General features: G+C 40.1%; 1 protein-coding gene across 2 annotated transcripts in view; it reads right to left on the bottom strand.

Annotated features, from left to right (window-relative positions):
- Positions 1–18,384, bottom strand: part of TRIM2 (tripartite motif containing 2) — a 110,873-nt gene that overhangs the window by 91,671 nt on the left and 818 nt on the right. The gene's annotated exons all lie outside the window — the stretch shown is intronic.

Below are 18,384 nucleotides of genomic sequence, written 5' to 3'. Positions count from 1 at the left end.
GGGGATCTCAAGCTACCCAGATTTCTGACCATTCTGTAAGGGACCTGGCTGAGATACTGCTAAAAAGGCATTTAGATTAACAAAAGAAAGATTTATGTTCACAGCAGGACTCAGGCACACAGAGATGCAGCTGTAACCTGTGAACTTGCTGCTAGCATCCTTCCAGCAGGGAGTTAGCTCACTCCAGGAGTCCAAGCTTCTCTTGACAGCCCAGGATCTGTAAAATGGTCTCTCAGTGAAGAGACTGAGAAGAAATGTAATTGAGCTGTTATGACCTGGACACTGTTTGGAGAATTTCACTGAACATGATAGCAACCCTACAGCTGAGAAAGGCTTCCAGTGGTTATTTAAATATTGCATCTATCCATTCCAGTAGTATTTATTGTACACTTTCCACATGTTTTCCCATGTTATTACATCAAGTGCATTAAAAAATACATTAGCAACAGTATTACACACATGGCTTTGCTCAGATATAGAGAGAAGCGTCAACAGAAACCCTTTATATGATGTTACATAGAATCACAGAATCACAGAAAGTTAGGGGTTGGAAGGGACCTTGAAAGTCCAACCCCCCTGCCAGAGCAGGGTCACCTACAGGAGGTCACACAGGAACGTGTCCAGGTGGGATTTGAATGTTTCCAGGGAAGGAGACTCCACAACCTCCCTGAGCAGCCTGTGCCAGTGCTCTGACACCCTCAGAATAAAAAACATTTCTCCTCATGTTTATATGGAACCTCCTATACTCAATTTTATACCCATTGCCTCTTGTCCTGTCATTGGTCAGAAGTGAGAAGAGCCTGGCACCATCCTCCTGGCTCTCTCCCTTTACATATTTATAAACATTAATGAGCTCACCCCTCATTCTCCTCTTCTCCAAGCTGCAGAGCCCCAGCTCCCTCAGCCTTTCCTCATAAGGGAGATGTTCCACTCCCTTCATCATCTTGGAGGCTCAGTGCTGGACTCTCTCAAGCAGTTCCCTGTCCTTCTGGAACTGAGGGGCCCAGAACTGGACACAATATTCCAGATGTGGCCTCACCAGGGCAGAGCAGAGGGGGAGGAGAACCTTTCGACCTACTAACCACCCCCTTCTAATGCACCCCAGGATGCCATTGGCCTTCTTGGCCACAAGGACACATTGCTGGCTCATGTCATCCTTCTGTCTACCACCACCCCCACGTCCATCACTTATTACATCACTTATTCCAAAAAGAAATCTCTAGTCGACACCACCTCCCTTAACTCCATGTTAAGCCTTTACATAGATAAGCTACTTATATTTTCAAGGTCTTGACTGCTCATGAGATTTAAACTGCTTTTGCTACTGCAATCTCTTTCCTCCCATAGTCCCATTATTGGGAAAAGGTCTTAATTCCTGTTTACTTGGATTGATGTGCTTTGGATGAGAAAAAAATGCTAGTAGTAAAAAAAGGGAGAGACAGATTCACAGAGGCACAGACAGGGGTGCCAGTTCCTAACCACAAGGTGCCTTGCAGTCTGCAGATCCCCCTGCCAAGAGTTCTGTGCTTAAGCAATCCACAAGAATGACACCCACAAAAGCCATCACGTTAGCACAGAGCTGCCCAACATAGCTACTGAGAAATGCTGAGAAAGAAATCTTAAAATCTCTTCACAAACTTGGTATCCTCATCTGGGCTGCCGGAAAATGGCCCTCTCCAGCTGGGATTCATACACACCCATTCTCTTCAGTTAACCCGAGCTCAAAAATATTAGCAGCCAGATGACAGTTTAACCAACATTCTAACCTTTAATTGCATCTTTTATTCAGAAGTAAGAATCCTCCCAGAGCTGCTGTCTCGATGCTATTAAATAACAAAGGGAGGGAGGGAGACAACAAAGACCACCGTGTAGCCCAGCAGAAAGGCTGCTGTCTAAGGCACTAACCTTGAAAGTCCAATCTCAGCATCAGTAATTGGCTGTTCATTGGCAGAATCAGGTTTCTGTGTCCCTGCTGGCAGGAGCTGTATCGCTGGAGTTCAACAGATGCTTTCTGAGCTCTGCCAGATTAACTGCTTCGGAGAGGAGGAGGCATAGAGTGCCTTCTGTGATGGTCCTGATGGGTCTTGGAGATGCCTGGCTGCTCAGCCCTTGATGTTATTAAGCATCCTCAGACACCTGGGTTACCTGGCAGGTTTCAAAGATCTGCATTTCTGCCTCAAGTGTTTAACAGGGCCATTAAGTGCTTAAGGCCATGTCTGCAATAAGGGAGCAGGGCCACCTGAGCTGGCAGGGATCTGCATACTGACTGAGAAACCAGAAGTGCTGGGGAGCTCAGTGCAGTTTCAGTGCACAGTCTGACCCTGCCCATGGTCACTAATAAACCACAGGGCTGTGCACAAGGCTGCACTGTGACTTTTTCAGACTGAGGTTTCCTGAACTCTGGTCTACCTGAAAAGTAGGCAAGCCCTACATCTGCCTTCAGTCCCTGCATGGGTCTTGCCTGCGTTCAGGCAAGGAAATAGTCATTATGGGGATTAAAACTAATCTGGTTTCATCTAGCCTAGAACACACAGGAAACAGGTAAAAGATGGATTTCTGCCTGGGTTTCTCATAGATTTCAGTTAATGCTCCCAACTGCAGGCCTGCCCATTTCTGTCCTTACTTTAGAGGCAGGAATCATTGCCAGGGCTCTGGCAGCCAGACCAGAAAATAGTGACAAATAGTGTAAACTGATCTGGCAGTCTTCATTAAGGACAGATTAAACACTGACAGTCCCCAAGGTTTTTGTGATATGATTGCATGACATGGCCAATGAGCTAGTTACTCCCCAGGGTGAGAAGCAGAGATGATGTTCACTGCCTGGAGAGTGGAACATAGACTGCTCTATGAAATTACATTTTATGACAATGTAAAATGCAAAGTACCATCACCAAACAAGGTGCTTCACCTCAAATAAACCTTGTGTATAGCTAGAACTGAGCCTATTTATCCCTCAGAGGGCTGAGTGATGTAGAAAAAAAGAATAAATCAAGAGACTTGCGACAGCCCAACATAGGAGCTCAACAGTTAACTCCTGCCAGGATGTCTTGCCTTTTTCCATATGCAAAGGCCACAGCTCTCATCACCTAGGATTGTTTTTTCAAGACCTATTTGAGAATGGTTCCTCATTTACTGGGTCAAGTATTATTATGAATGGGAAGAGTTGTATGTGCTTGTGGCAAGGTTGTCTTAAACCTAAACCAGCCTCTAGTTCTACATTTTACTGGTAACCTGCTCATTTTCCTTTCTTTATAGGGTGGTGGATCTGTTAGTTTCTAATCACAAAGACTGCAAAGCAACTTTTCCCTTTTCAGTCCAAAAATACTCCAGATGCTTCCAGATTGTCTCCTATGTCACCAGACCAAATAAAGTGATCCCATCTGAAATGTTGCCCCTTAACATAGTGTTACTTGCCTCTTTCTGTACCCACTCTATCCACATAAAATGCACATGAAATCAAATGAATTTGAACAGAAATTTAAAAAAGTAATAAAATGAAATTTTACAAGATCAAAAGAAGAATGTTAGCTTGCAATCTTGATCTGATTGGTAGGTACAGAATGGATAGAGTAGAAAGAAGCTGCACTGAGTCTATATAGCTACAGCACAGGAGGCTGCATTAAGATAATGACAAAGAGAAGAGTACAATTTTTCATTAACCATCTAAAATTATAGAGTTCTAGCAGCACAGAAGTGAAAGGTGAAAGCCTCATCTGTGCCTTACTACTTTAACCAGAAAGGCAGGAAATTCAGATACAAACCCATTAACTTTACAGTTGAAAAGTGGGAAGCAATTCTGCAAACTTCCATAGAAGAGAGGGTTTCTAATTTAGGCAGAAAACTATCAAATTTTCTAAATTTCTCTGCCAAGGTCTGGATTTTACCTATTGACATAAGTTTAGAGGAGGAAAAAATAGTGCTGTTGAATATGTCAAGCTCAGAGTGCTGCATCTTGGAGACACAGCACAACTTCTTAGCTGTCTCATGGATTTAAATTTACATAGAAGACCTTTTCTCAGTGCAGCTGACTTTGCCTTTAACATCCATTAGTGATTCCAACAACATCTGGATACATCTCAGTGATATTATACCTAGCAAATGCCTTCTGAACACAGTACATGCAATGGCTTGTTTGTAGTATTCTGCCCTGCCTTTTATTATTAAATAAAGTTACCAAGGGACAGCAAGTGGAACTGAGATGTTGGTACACAGATTAGAAGATGTGTCTGTAAAAGGGAAGACAAACGTAGTTTTGTTTGGAAAATAAATGAGCTGCTGGTGTCTCAGTTTGCTCCTTGCCTTGTCCACCTTCCCAATCCTTCCTGCCTTTTAGTACCTCATCACTACAACCAGCATTCTCCACTTACCCCTTTCAGCCAGGGAAGGCAAAGCAATAACAAGAAATAACTACCTTTACTTCTCCTTCCTCATCAAGTCAGTATGGAGACACTTTGTCACCTGCTGTGGCACCATTTGTGCCCTATAAATTCTGAAATGAAACAGATGTCTCCAGACTGCAGGGACATCCAGAGGGAACTTTCCACAACCAGCCCTACTTACTTTGAATGTCTTTAATACAAGGAAACAAGTTAAAACACACAAACCAAAATCATCCACCAGGAGAATTGTCTTCCAGTGTGACTAACACATTCAGCTCGTCAGACCTCTTTATGGCTTTACCTCCAATTTAGAATGAATTAAGCAACTTTCTGGGTGTGTAGGGTTTCCAAGTGGAATGGAAATGATGAAAGGCCTTATTCAAAACACTCATTAGCAATCTTTTCCAGTACTCAGTCCATATCAACTATTTGAGTGGATTACTTATAATTTAGGAACCAAAAACTATGCCATGCCTGAGAAAGCGAATTCACAGAGAGAACCAGGATGCTGCAGAAAACACTGTGAATGAAAATGAAGATTGTTAGAAGAGAGAAGAGCTAGCTTAAATGATGTAAATTAATATTTTTTTCTCTCTTTCAGATTTTGCAGAAGTCCTTTTCCATGCACAGGGAGTCCCTTGATTTCTCAAAGACAGCTCTGGCTTGGTGGGATGGAATCAAAAGTGTGAGTCTGCTCCTACCATCATTTTCCCTAGATAATAGAGATGTATTATACAGATCTCAGACCATCCCAGTACCTGATGGTACTAGGAAAATGAAATCAGGGAAATGAAATCAATCCTTGATTTTGCAGTGTTGTGCTGGTATTCACCCCAGAAACCAACTTCTGCCTTGATCTGCCCCATTTTTCCCTCAATATACATCTCCTTCTATCCTTCAATCTGAAGCCAGAGAACTCAAAAATACCACTACTTGTTTTGGTTTCTTTGAAGGCAGTCCTGCTGCAATAGATGACATCCATATGGGAATCCTCAGTTGAAAAATATGAATATCTGTGGCTGTCAACTGCAGCTTGGTTCCTGAAAACAAGAAAATTTGGACAAAGTCCTGTGCTCACTGTTTTCTTTTGGCTACTTCTATGCTGAGCCTGAAGACTCTATAGGGTGCCCAGGCTTAACCTGTTAGGATCAAGCACAATTGTTACAGGCATCACAGCTCAGAACTGGAACTCTTGAATTAAATATTACAGATCTAAAAGCAGAGCACTTGTACTATAGGCTCTCAAGTTATTAGGCTTATTTCTAAGCAGATGCACAGTAGCATCTCAGTGTATACAAAGGTAATCCCTGTATTATCCAAGGACACAAATGTTCCATCACAATCTCTGCACACTGCATGCAGCCATGTTACTGAAACTAAGCTGAGAAAGCAGTATTACACACATCTGCTCTAACAGGATCCATTGAAGACAAAATGGGACTGAAATCCCATTGTTGAATAGTGAAAAAAAAGCAGATAAATAGATCTCTTTCTTTAGCATCAGCATCTTTTTTGGTTTAGAAGAGCCTACACTTGTCAGGGAACAGCCTGTCTTAAATCTAGGTTTGGGCAGGTAGTGCATGGTGACTTCTCTCCTTTTTAAATTAAGGAAAATTTAGTACTGTTTTCCACAGAAGAGCCATTTTCTTGCTGTGAACTCTTTGAGCATACTTTGAAAATACTTTGTGATTAATATTATACTAATCATTAGTTCCACATCATTAAATTTGCTTTTTAGTTCCATCAGTTGTTTTAGACACTTGAGTGAAAAATCAAAGATGGTGAGAAGGGCCATTTTATTTCATGATCTCTCAGCCCCTCACTAGAGGCCCATCCTGGCACCAGCTGGCTCAGTAGCTGTGCTGGTGCCATTTAAACATGGCCATCATGGCCATATTCAGAACTACCGACTACCAGAGATCATGGTTCTCACCTCTGCCTGACAAACAACTGGTTGCTACGACCTCATCTACGAGTTGCACTCTTTTTGTTGCTGAATCTCTTCCTATAAATGTAAACAACAGATGTACAGCTCTTGCTCTGTGCTGCTGGGCCCCTTGGAATAGAAATTATACCACCATCTTTTGACTGTATGGAGAATTACACCTTTAGATAGTCTCTGTATTAAGTCACTGCAGTAAGTAACCTTCCTTAATTCAGTGACTCAAACATAAAAATAAATTAAATATGGAGACACAAGATGAACTGGGTAGCCCTTGAGCCTAGTTCTTTATAAAAAGCAATTTGGCTTGCACATACCAATAAGAAGGGCCATAACTTTGGGCAATCACAGTATTCCCATGAAAAAAAAAATCACCATTCTTAAATATTTGTGTCAGTTACAGTGCATCTGCATCATCTTCTAGTAAACTGTCTGGAAGCAGCTCCATGCTTCCTCAGACACTTCCAGACTGCATGGCTAAAACGTTGCTCAGTTTTTGACCAGGTAACTACAGATTGGGTTTATTTAAATTATGGACTCTTTGATTTTCAATGAGTAGTTTATATCTGGATCAATTCAGTGATGGTCAGGACCACTTTCTGAAATTTGCATTGATCTACACTAAGTTATATCAGTTCCTAGGGAGAAAGTGTCATACAGAATCACACTTAACTCTCCTTGTTGGAAATCTTAGCACCAAGGATTCTTCCACTTCTACTCCTAAACAAAGATCTTCTGAAACAAGCCAGAAACACATTAGAGAAGCTCATAATAAATATCTTCAGAGGCTGGTTATCCTACACTGTATTTATACCAAAAATTGTAGTATTTTGAAACCACGATAAAACACAATACTGACATTTTTAGGTGAATCTCATGTATTCATAAAAGGCAAATTCCAAAGCACTACAGATATGCAAATATGTTTCAAACCTAAGTAAAATGTAAAAATGAACACTGCACATTAAACATTAAGAATAGTTTTGGGAGTGGACTGTTTAATAACATTCCACTTTATACCAACAAAGGTTCAGCTGGATATTTGACAAAAGAAACACTGATTTAATGCTCTGTGATCTCCTAGCAGCATTTTTGCCAATCCCTGAAAAGAAACCACTGGCATTTTGGGTGTGCGTAGCTCAATAGTGTTTTACCACTTGATAAATTCAGGGCAATTTCTTGGTTTTAGTGAAGTCAATGGGGTATTTGATACAGATGTGAGTGGAGTTGGGCTTGCATCCACAATATTTAAGAAGTGGGTCTGTAGTCTGAAAAAGGGCAAAGGAGAAAGCTTAGGGTCTTTTTTCCATTGTAAACAAAAAAGTTACAATAAACTCTAATGAGTGAACTGCCACTTGTCCTCTATGAGAACATTCAAAATGACCTCTAAATGCTGAATGACAGGAAAACATGAAGAGAGAGAGGAAAATTGAATCAGAAAAGAATTCCAAGAAAAGTTTGGCCAGTTATCAAGTAATTTCCAAATAGAGGCTTTTTTCAGGGACATTTATACCCAAAGCAGTGGGTGTTTTGCCTAAGAGGTAGATCCCAACTATAAAACACCAATGTATTCTAACTGCACTTGAGCTAAAATACAGGTAGATAGAAGGATTTGGTTTTGGTTTGGTTTTTGTTTTGTTTTTTTGCTTGCCTCTGCATCCATCTGCTGTCTATATTTGGCTTACATAAATAAATTATCCTTCCACTTTTATCTTATGGGGGATTTTAGGCTAGCTGGCAATAAATAAAACATTTTGCTCTGATGGGTGTGAATGATCATTAAGACATAGGTAGAAGGTTCTGGGCCCATATTCAAGGTGCCTGTACCCCATCACAAATTACCACACAGAATAAGGAAAATGGAAGAGGACCTCGTTTTTCTGAGCTGTTCTGCCCAGCTGGGAAGCTGGCAGTGCAGAGATTGCCACTCTGGAGGAAACATCACCCCACTGATTAACATTGGCTTGAGATATCCCAGCATGCAAGAGACCTCTGGGGAGAATGCCAGGATCTTGGTTACCCTCCAGGCTTTTTCCATGACTCAGGTCATAGTGCTCCGTCTGGGCCAAGCAGCACTGGGCAAAAACCCAATACATGTGTATCCCCAAACTGCATCAGAAATGTTTCAAATATTTGGTATTGAATGGTCCTGATCTGGCCCAGCAATGAAGAGATTGCTTCCTCTGAAAAAGTGGTCATCAGCCAGAAGGCCAACATATAATAAGAATGCAGCAATTTCCCATGCTTTCCTGCTTTTGGGGGCATTATTAGCTTATTTATCATCACTCTTCTTTCCCAAGATTATCAATACAGCACAAACATCCAGACAGTTGGAAAAACAAAAGTTTGAAAGGTTATGCACAATGGGTACATAAGTTGTGGTTATGTGTGTACTCAGTAGCATGTTTGAGTAGAAAAGTATTTTCTAACAATTTTGAACTGTCCATCTACAGTGCTCAACAGAAATATTTGTGGTGACATCCCAAATGTTCAGACTGTGAACTCCTTTGTATTTCACTGGGAAGTCTGAATTAGACCCCTACTGTAAAGACCAATCCAAACAAAATCAAAACCATTTGAATAGAAAACTGATCCACAGAGTGGATCAGTGTGTTCACTGCACGGGCAGTGCAATATTTAGTGATTTTTCATTTTCACAGAAGCAATTTCCATGTGCTCAATTAACAGCTAAAAGTGAATTCTGAGATTCCTCTACATGCCACAGCACGAAACTGATGATCTACATTTGATCATAAGTGCCTGGCAGATCTATGTGCTGATACACCTTTGTCTCTCATTCTGTTTTTCTTCAAAAACTTGGGCTTCTTTTTTAAATCTGCCCACTTTATGCATATGTATTCAAGTTTTTATTCTATACCAAAAATACATGGAAAACAAGATGACAGCACAAGAAAAAAGCTGTGGAGTTCTTTAAAGAAGAAGTCAGGGTTGGCAGCATATTCTGGAAAATGCCAAAGGGTTTGTGGAATAAATTCCATTTGGCAAGTCCAGAGATAAAAGAATCCAGCTGCTTTCAAACACCAAATACACCACTAAAAAGTCTCTAAAATTGTAGAAACATCTTAAATCAACAAACCATATCATCCTCCCACACAAAACAAGAACGAGAGCAACAAAAGAACCACAAAACATTCCTATTTAGACAGAGTTCAATGCTAGCTTAAGTATGCCTGTTCCAGGCAGTTTCTCAAAGAATACACTTATATACAACAAAGAGCATAAGGCTGAGGGATTTTTATGATGCTTCAGGCTATTGCAAAGCTAGGCAAAGGGATGAAAGCAGTCATGATGCTGAAGGACCTAGGGTAAGGCACCAGGCTAAGCCATATGATGACTGGAATGCTTTGCAAAAGCATTTTCTATCCACTTGATTGCAGTCTTCAAATGACTGTATTGATGATGAGTTTCTGGTTTCGTGCTTGATTCGATGTTCACTGAAATTAGGTGTGATTCTACTACCTTTAAAAGGTCTTTGGATCAGATGTTGAAAGAAGAAAAACCACCTATTTATGTATCCTTTCTTCCAAATTTAGGTGCAACCTGTTCAACTCCTTCATGACATTTAGAGAATGTAAAGCAAACTTCTAGCAAAAATGGAACTTGGAAGTACCCAAGACAGGGATCAGCTCCTTCATTGTAACAGAAGAAACACTCAGAAGAGTTTGAAGAAATAGTGAGAATACTACTTTTTTTCAGTTCCAAAGAGAATCTGTATTTTCAGGCTGTTGTTCCTTGTCACTTTTCCTTCCACAGAATATTCCTGGTCACAGGTTCCCAGCTTGGTTCCTCACAGCCAGCTGGCTGAAGTTAATATCCTGCACAGTCCAGCAACTTGTGTGACTGCACTTCAGAACAGACTTGCAAAATGAGTTGGCCCAACTAAAACTTCAGTGTATTTTAGTTCATTTTAAACAGACCATTTCATAGATCAAGGTTTGAAGTCAGTCACAGTAGCCCAAGTGAGAGTAAGGTAGCTTTCAGTAAACAAAGCCAAAAGAGCCACTGAAAGCTACATATAGAATACTACCCAGGGAAAACAGCCTGGGTGTCCAAAAAACCAGCAAAGAGTTGTTATGGAAAGAGTCTTCCTTGTAGGTAACTAATACTCAGAGCTAACAATTTCATTAACTAAGAAGCCAAATGAATAAACATTCTATTGAAGTGCCTTTCATCTCTCTTTATCTCCTGATACTACCACAGTATCAGTTATGAAGAGCTTTAAAACTCACATTTCCAACTGGTAATTCCCAGTTAGTCTTTAAAAAGACAAGTAAAAAATGTAAGTAAAAGCATCTCAGTAACTTTGCAGTATGAAGAATAAACATGCTTTGCTGTTTCTAAGTATACACACACAGAGAATGTAAAAAAGACTCGTGTTGAAGGGGATGGAGTTAGAAGGCACAGATTTGGCAGGTAAGATGAATAAATAAGAAATGCCTTCCCATTTTCCAATTAAAATGGGATTTGATTTGACTGGTCTGGTGCAAATCAGTCATTTTGTCCTTTATCAAGTGTTTTCCCTCAGCTTGAGAGGAAGCAGCTAAGGAACATCATGCTGTGCTTGTGTACAACTAAATTAGCCAAGCAATTAAACATTCAGAGAAGAAACAGAACAGCCCTGTCTGTGACCTATAAATTTTTATACTGTGCTTACACAGTGATGAACATCCAATACAGCAAAAACATGGCAGAGCCCAAGATCTGTGTATTTATTATATCCTATTCACAGTCCCTGTAACACATCTGAGTGAATTACAAAAGCTGTAACACCACAAAGTTTTTTTCTATTCTGTAATCAATATAGGCACCAGGGCTTCAATCCACAAAGGGACCCTCAAACATCCCCTGGATCAAGCTGTTTATAATTAGTGTGAGAATCACCTCACTACAGAGGCTCTGTGTCATCTCTTACACATTACCTCAGCCCTACCATTGCAGATGTCTGAAGAACTCCAAAGTGGTCTATTAAGGATTTTATCTTACACATGACATGATTTCCCAGTACTATACATGGCCTTTAATTTGCCAACAACTCCTTTTTGTTAGGAAAAAGTTTTGCTTTTATCACGTTGTTATAGCCCATTGCTGAAACAACACTGCACTGATTGAACCCCCAGCTGACTAGAAGCACCTTGTAGTAAGCACACTGAAGCAGCTTTTATGTTTTTCCACTTAGATTTCTTTAAGAATGAGCTTTGCTTTTGATGCTCCAGTCTTCACAGTGCTGGGCATTTGTATGCAAACAGACAAGTTGCACAGAAGCAGAAACTGAGACTTTGTGTCTTACTCTGGTTGGCCTGGATCCTCTCAGCATGTCTAATATAAAGTGGGCTAAAAAGAGGCATTATCTTTATATCAGATACATCTCCTCCAGGCAGACTATTTTCAACACTTCCAGGAACTTCCTTCTTTGAGATTTTAAGTGCCAGTGTTGGGGCTGACTGAACACTATTTGCCATCTGACACTAATTTTGACCTTCTCTAATTAACAACCATTCACAAATATTCCTCAGTCTCGAGGAACACATTTTGTTCCTGTAAGCTTTTGCCAAACAGTTTGGTGGCCCATTTTGCAGATGCTGGTTGCTCAGGAACACAACAGCTATTATTGAGTTATGTGTATGCTTTTCAAACATTGCCTTTTTCGCTGAGTGGGTAGCTGAAAGTTCCATGGAAAATTATCTATAGCAAACAACAGAGAATGGATTTCCACAACTAATCTTTTGGGATTTGCAAACATCTCTATGGCTGTTCCACCATTGTACAAGTATTAAAGACTGGCAAAAAGCAGAGTCACCACAGTCTTCTAGAATGTTGAATTAAAATTATTTAATTGCTATTATATTTACAAAAGTTCCCTTTTCTGCTACCTTGCCAGCCTTAACCACTATTTTCCATCACACCAGTGACTAAAAATACTGCAGCAGACCTATGTCAACAGCCTGCAGGAAAAATAGTGATAAATAGGCTTTTCTTCCACCTTCAGCTAATATCCAATCTGGAGGATGCACCCACATTCTTTTCAGATGAGGGAATCATAATCTATGTCTTTAGGTATCTCCATTTGCCTACTGCAAATGTCCAGACTCCAGCTGCTTGCCTGTGAGGGCACCTGGACTTCAGAGCTCCTGCTGGCATCCCATCTAGTGAAAATACACACATTTTGAGCTCTTGTTCAAAGAACTTTTGCAATTCTTGTAAAAAAGTTCTTGTAAAAAGAACTTTTAATTATTAGGACCTGGTGATAGGGAAATAATTTTTTTTTTTTTTTTTTTTTTTTGGCTTTGTGGGGTTTTTTGCAGCACACCACTGCCACAAGGGCCTTGAAGATACAGTCAGATGATATTTATAAAAATAAAAAGGCATGCAAGTAGTACTTCTGACTTACAATAGGCATTGTCATTCACAGCAGGATGAGAGCTACAACAAAGCTTTGTGTGAGGTTACTGATCAGAGACCTCTGTGAGACAGGGTGTTAAACCTGCTCTTAGTAGTAGGAGTCTCACAGTATGAACATTTGCTAATATCAGGCTCAAGACAAACCACCTGTTCAGAAATATTCACTTATTTTGGAAAGGTTTACAAGGGTGGCTGATAAGAAATGATAAGAAATGGCTGTGCTTCACTATGGAAGGCAACCAAGGTACTACAGAAATAAGCCTTTTTTTTTTTTTTCTTCCCCCCCCCAAAATGGATTCTTCTTTGTGCCCTAATGCTTTTGTTCCATGGTTAAGCTATAGAAAAGACTGAGTACTCAGCAATCCGGTCATCACAGCAGGCATTTAGCATTTCTGAAAATGTTAGCAGAGGCTGAAGATTAACACTTCAAGCCAATACCCAGATCTGAAGAAAACTTTTGAATATACAGTCCCGTGTCTCCAAGATCACAGTCACACAGAAAGTCATCAGTAGAGGCAAATTCTGTAACTCCCAGAGATGTTTCTCCTTGAGAGCAAGTGAAAATATGAGTAAATGAAACAAGCTATACCACATGCCTTGTTTGTTCAACAAAACTAGAAAGAATAAGTTGTATGTGGAAAGCTTTCAATAGAAAGGCATATGTTGGCATGACAATAAAATACACTAATGAGCTATTGTGTAGAAATAAAACAAGAATAAAACACAAGGGAATTATTATGAGGACAGCACTTCAGAGTCACATCAAATGTGGTTTGTTAGAAATAGGAACAAATAACCTTTTCTCTAACTTGGCTGAACTTGCAGCACCAACTCTTACTTAAGGCTAGTAATAAAATTTTCCAAAGACCTGAAACAAATAAGAGTAGCTTTTGTTGTAATACTCTCTCTCTAACTTTTCAGGAATATTTTAGGCCTAGAAAATTTACCAGTTTTGATTAACGGGTTTCATTTTGCCTGCATTCTTTGACATCCTGCTGATACATTCTTTCAGTCATCTAATAACTTCTGTTTCGCTCTCTAATCCTTTTATTTTCTCTTCATATGGGCTTCAAAAATAAAGTTAAGAAGACAGAGGGTTATGGTTCTCTACTTGCAAGAACAAGGATAAAAGTTTTGAGTGGAGAATTAACACCTCCTGGGAAGATAAAGAACTCAAACTTTAATAGCTGAAGTTCTCCACTGGCACATATGTTGTTAGCTGCTTTGCATATATTAGACACATTAGACAGTTTGGGATATGAAAAAGTTAACTTTAAGAAGGTAAAAACACTAAGTATATTCATGAAGGACCAGACTGAGCTTTACACCTTTTAATTGAAACAATATTAAGTTACATTCCAAGTCATGTTCTGGTATTTTTAGAATCAATTATGCTAAGAGGTTTGAGCTCCCTGAAGATTAATCTTTCAGTCTCAGTGAAAACCAGCTGAATAAAACAACTACTCTTCTACAAAAAATGTAATTCTTCAGCTAGAGAGATTTCCAAAAACATACTTTTTATAACCTTCACTGTCCTAGAGGACAAGATGATCATCTGATTGCGTTCTTGCTCCTGCCAGCAAAAACTAAGATTTACACAGAGTATGTTTCCCATTTTAAATGACTGAAGGCTTTCAGGAGCTCAGGTTTCTCTCAGTAGTCAGTCCTGCTAAAACAGGGGGGTTTCCTTCAGCACATTCATCTCCAAGCAGTAATCTGGACTGGTGAGGCACAAAGCAATGGAAAAGCAGAAACAACTACACTGAACATTAAACGTGCTGATTTTTATAAATGTTGGCATAATTCCTGCATCTATGAAGTTTAATTCCAACGTATCTGCACCTGCCACTGGTGTACTCATTAAAGAAGAGTAATGACAGGAGCATTGGCTTCAGCTCCCAAACATTTTTCAAACACAGGGCTCACTGAGGCTTCTGCTGCTTCAGCACAGTGCAACTGGACTGAATTCAGCCTGCCTTAAGCCACTGGGGGCACCTCAGACTGCAGGCATAACCATAGTGAGGAAGATAGACCACTAAAGATTAAATCCTTGGGTGGCAGGCTCTTTCAGTCCCTCACCATACCATCCTGAGACCTTTTGTAGAGAGGCTGCTAAAAATTAAGTACCTGAAACTTGTTACTGGCTTTCCTACCCAGAAAAAGAAAATGTAAGTATTTTAGTGCATATCTGATTAACCAACTTTCAGTGGAGTAAGACTTTTAATTTAATTCTAAATGTTTGTAGTTTGTATTCTATTTGAAAACCTACTTTTTCCTTCTTCCACAGAACTTCATTTGCCTTTTTGCCAGGGCTTATTTTCACTTCAGAATTGTCACAATAGTCAATTCTTTACAGTTTTGCATTTTTCTCCTCCAAGGGCATTCTTTTTCAGCTCAGCAAGACTTTTTTCATTATATAGTCTCTTTTTTGCTCACATTTTCCTCTCAGGCCCTCCTCTGTTCTGTCATATGCACTACAGATGATCATCTTTTATATTTCTTCATCACTACTTTCCCAGGGTTTCTTTAATCAAATCTATCCCATTTGGTAAGGAAACATCCATATTGCTTACTTCTCTCCCTCAGGCATATTTCTTCATCACCACAAAGTTGTCAAGTCATTCCCTCTCTTTTTCTTTTGGTCTTTTTTCTCTTCAGCCTTATGTTGCTTTCCTCTGCTCCCATCACTGTCCAAGTGATAAATTGTTTCTGGCATCCACAGGCTGTGGACAGCTGGGCAGAACCCATTTATTTGAAGTCAGTATCCATTCAGGATATCACTGTCCTTTCCTAGTGAGAACTGACTCACATTAAAGTCCAAGAATCACTGACTCACAGCTATTTAAGACTAAGGAGATGCCACTGTGGATGCAGCCTGCTCTTAGGTCATGCAGGATATCAGGTATTACAACATTTCATCAATACTCATCCTGTGCTGATTTCCAGAACAAATGCAGTTAAAAATTTCCATTCTGATTAATGTAACTTAGCTGACTGCAAATTCTATTTGCTTCAAAAGCCTATCCTCAGCCCTGCTATAGGGCCACTGGCAGTGTGATAGGAGTCATATCCAAGCTACCTTCTAAAAAGGTGGGTGAGCAGCAGGTGTAAAATCCAGTGGGGGTGTCAATTGGCAGAGCAAAGCTGTCAGGACAGTGCTCAGAACAGGTGAAGAAGAAAAAAATGGAAAATCTACCTCTGCAGACAGAGCTAACAAATGTTTTGGGAACATCGGATACCCATTAGCCCCAGAGAGTTTAAACAATTAGAAAGTGCTGTAACTAAACTGTAACAACTAGCCCCAAAGACAGCCATACATCCTCTTCCCTCTACCCATGTTTATTCAAACAAATCAGCACATGTTAGATGGGAAATTCTCTCCAGAGCACCAAAGTTTACAACCTCAGGCTTTCCAGGCCACAGTGAGGTGGGAGCTGCTGGTCTCAGCTTGGCTGGGCAGGAGAGGAAAATGAAATGAAAAATGAAATGAAAAATGAAATGAAAAATGAAATGAAAAATGAAATGAAAAATGAAATGAAAAATGAAATGAAAAATGAAATGCTAGGAAGGAGAGGCAGAGTAGTTCTTCAGACACAGTAGGAGAGGCAGGTTTTAAGACAGTTCAGCAGCTGCCCGTGATTTTAATGTTTGGTCTGAGTGAGCTGGACTGAACTTCCTCCACCAGTTATGCTCTAAGCTGTTTCTCTGGACCAAGGCTGCTGTCCTGCTCTAATTATTGTAATAATCCCACATTCCCCCTGCCTTGTGAAAATAATTTGGGTTTGTGGCTTTGCAGAGAAGGCTGCTATTAAAACAAAATCAGGCTCATTAGTGGTAGCAATAGCATTTGCATTACTGCAGCACCTTTAAAACCTAAGGCACGGCTCAGGATTCTGGTGTCCAGAGGCTGTGCTGAGGAGGATGAAGAAGTATTCACTCCATATGTCACCAAATAGAAGCACTGCATCCCTCTCCAGTTTGCCAGAATCATTCAGCATTTTGCATGTGGTTCTCTGTAGGGACATTTTCTGTTGCACATTGAACACCAGCCTGGAGATTAAGCCACAACATTGGAATACTGCTCATTACCTGCTCAGACATGAAGACACCTTCCTCAGGGCAGAGCCTGCTGCAGGGAAAGGGAGTGATTATTGTAGGTACTCACATGATTCCCATCAAAGTAATACTGAAGGAGCTCACTGTTCCCTACATACTCATCATTGGGATGCCTCTGTGTAGAAGGGTAGTAGCCTAGGTCTTGAAAGGCCTTATTGACAAAACAGTTTGCCCAAGGTGATGTCAAAATAAAAAACTAAAAAAAACTAAAAAAAACCAAGTCTGTGGCAAAGCAGGAATTGAATTCATATTTTCCTGGTGGTCAGAGGGCTTAGAATCCACTGTTCTCTGAACAACCTTTCCTTACATCACATCAGATATGCATTCCATATTAAAAGCCAAGGTGCAATTGTTTACTGAGCATATCTAATTTCTTCCTTTTAAAAACAAAAGTGTAAGGTACTGCTATGCTACAAAAAAAATGTCTTATTTCCCTTTTGTTTTAAAATAAGCCAAGAAGAGTTAGGCTTTTGGGAAAGAAAAAATTCAAAGGGCCTGAATACTACAGAGTTGCATAGTTTAAAGAATGACTGAAAACAATCAGTGTGAAGTCTTAAGGCTTTTCCATTTTCTTAAGTGTGTTTCATCTAGAATACTTGCACTATTTCCAAAGTAGCTGCTATATCATCATATTTGTCCTTGTCCTTACTGCTTTTCCTCCACAATTTTTATATGGCAAGCAAAATTTTATTAACCACATTTGAAGAGAAGCTGAAACCCAAAGAGAATAAATGAAACATCACACAGCAAGTGCTCTGAGGCTGCAAGAAAAACAACTCTGCACACTGCAGAACCATGATGTGAGCCCTATGGTTCCAGTGTTTTTTCCTTGGCATGACAGTGGTAGAGTCCATGTGCAGAGTCTGCTGGGACATCAATAGTCACAGCTCAGCTGTAAGTCTGTCAGTGAACACACCAAGAAGCAGAGCTTTAAGGAGCCAGGAAAACATAATTTGAAAACCAGAAAAGGGGAGAGTTGGTCTGAAAGTCACCGAAATACTTCATTGATAAGGATGGACCCATAACCTGAGTTTTCAATTAAATTAAAAGTGCATGTTCTTTTATGCTTAGATGGAAGTGCTCTGTGAGCTGTGACTATTTGCAGAGGAATTAAGTATTAGGTGAGGCTGGAAGACTAAAAGATAGTCAGCTGGCTCCCAAGGGAGCACCTGGTACAAACCGAAGTTCAGTTTCAGTCTGGGTTCCCCTCAGATTTTTTTATTTTTTGCTGTCCCTGCACACATTTTTTTTCTCCATTCAACCCCAATTTTCTTCTCTTACTTTTCAATTCTATGCCTAAACATTTAACCTTTCTTCTTTGTGCAGCTGCACTGGTCTTTGCTCCCTTCTCACCTGCACGCCCCCCTCCACCACTTTTCCTTGCAGTCTCTAGAAATGAAATATTACAAACTAAAATGTCAGTGAAGATTTTGTTCTGTCAATGAAGGAAACAATAGTTCTGAATGTAACAGTCTGACACCTTATTTGGAGCCACTCTCAGTGAGCCTGGATCTGAATGCTAGCTCA

Source organism: Heliangelus exortis, chromosome 4, assembly GCF_036169615.1.
Source record: "Heliangelus exortis chromosome 4, bHelExo1.hap1, whole genome shotgun sequence".
NCBI classification, from domain to species: domain Eukaryota; kingdom Metazoa; phylum Chordata; class Aves; order Apodiformes; family Trochilidae; genus Heliangelus; species Heliangelus exortis.
This window is presented reverse-complemented; position numbering and strand designations above follow the sequence as displayed.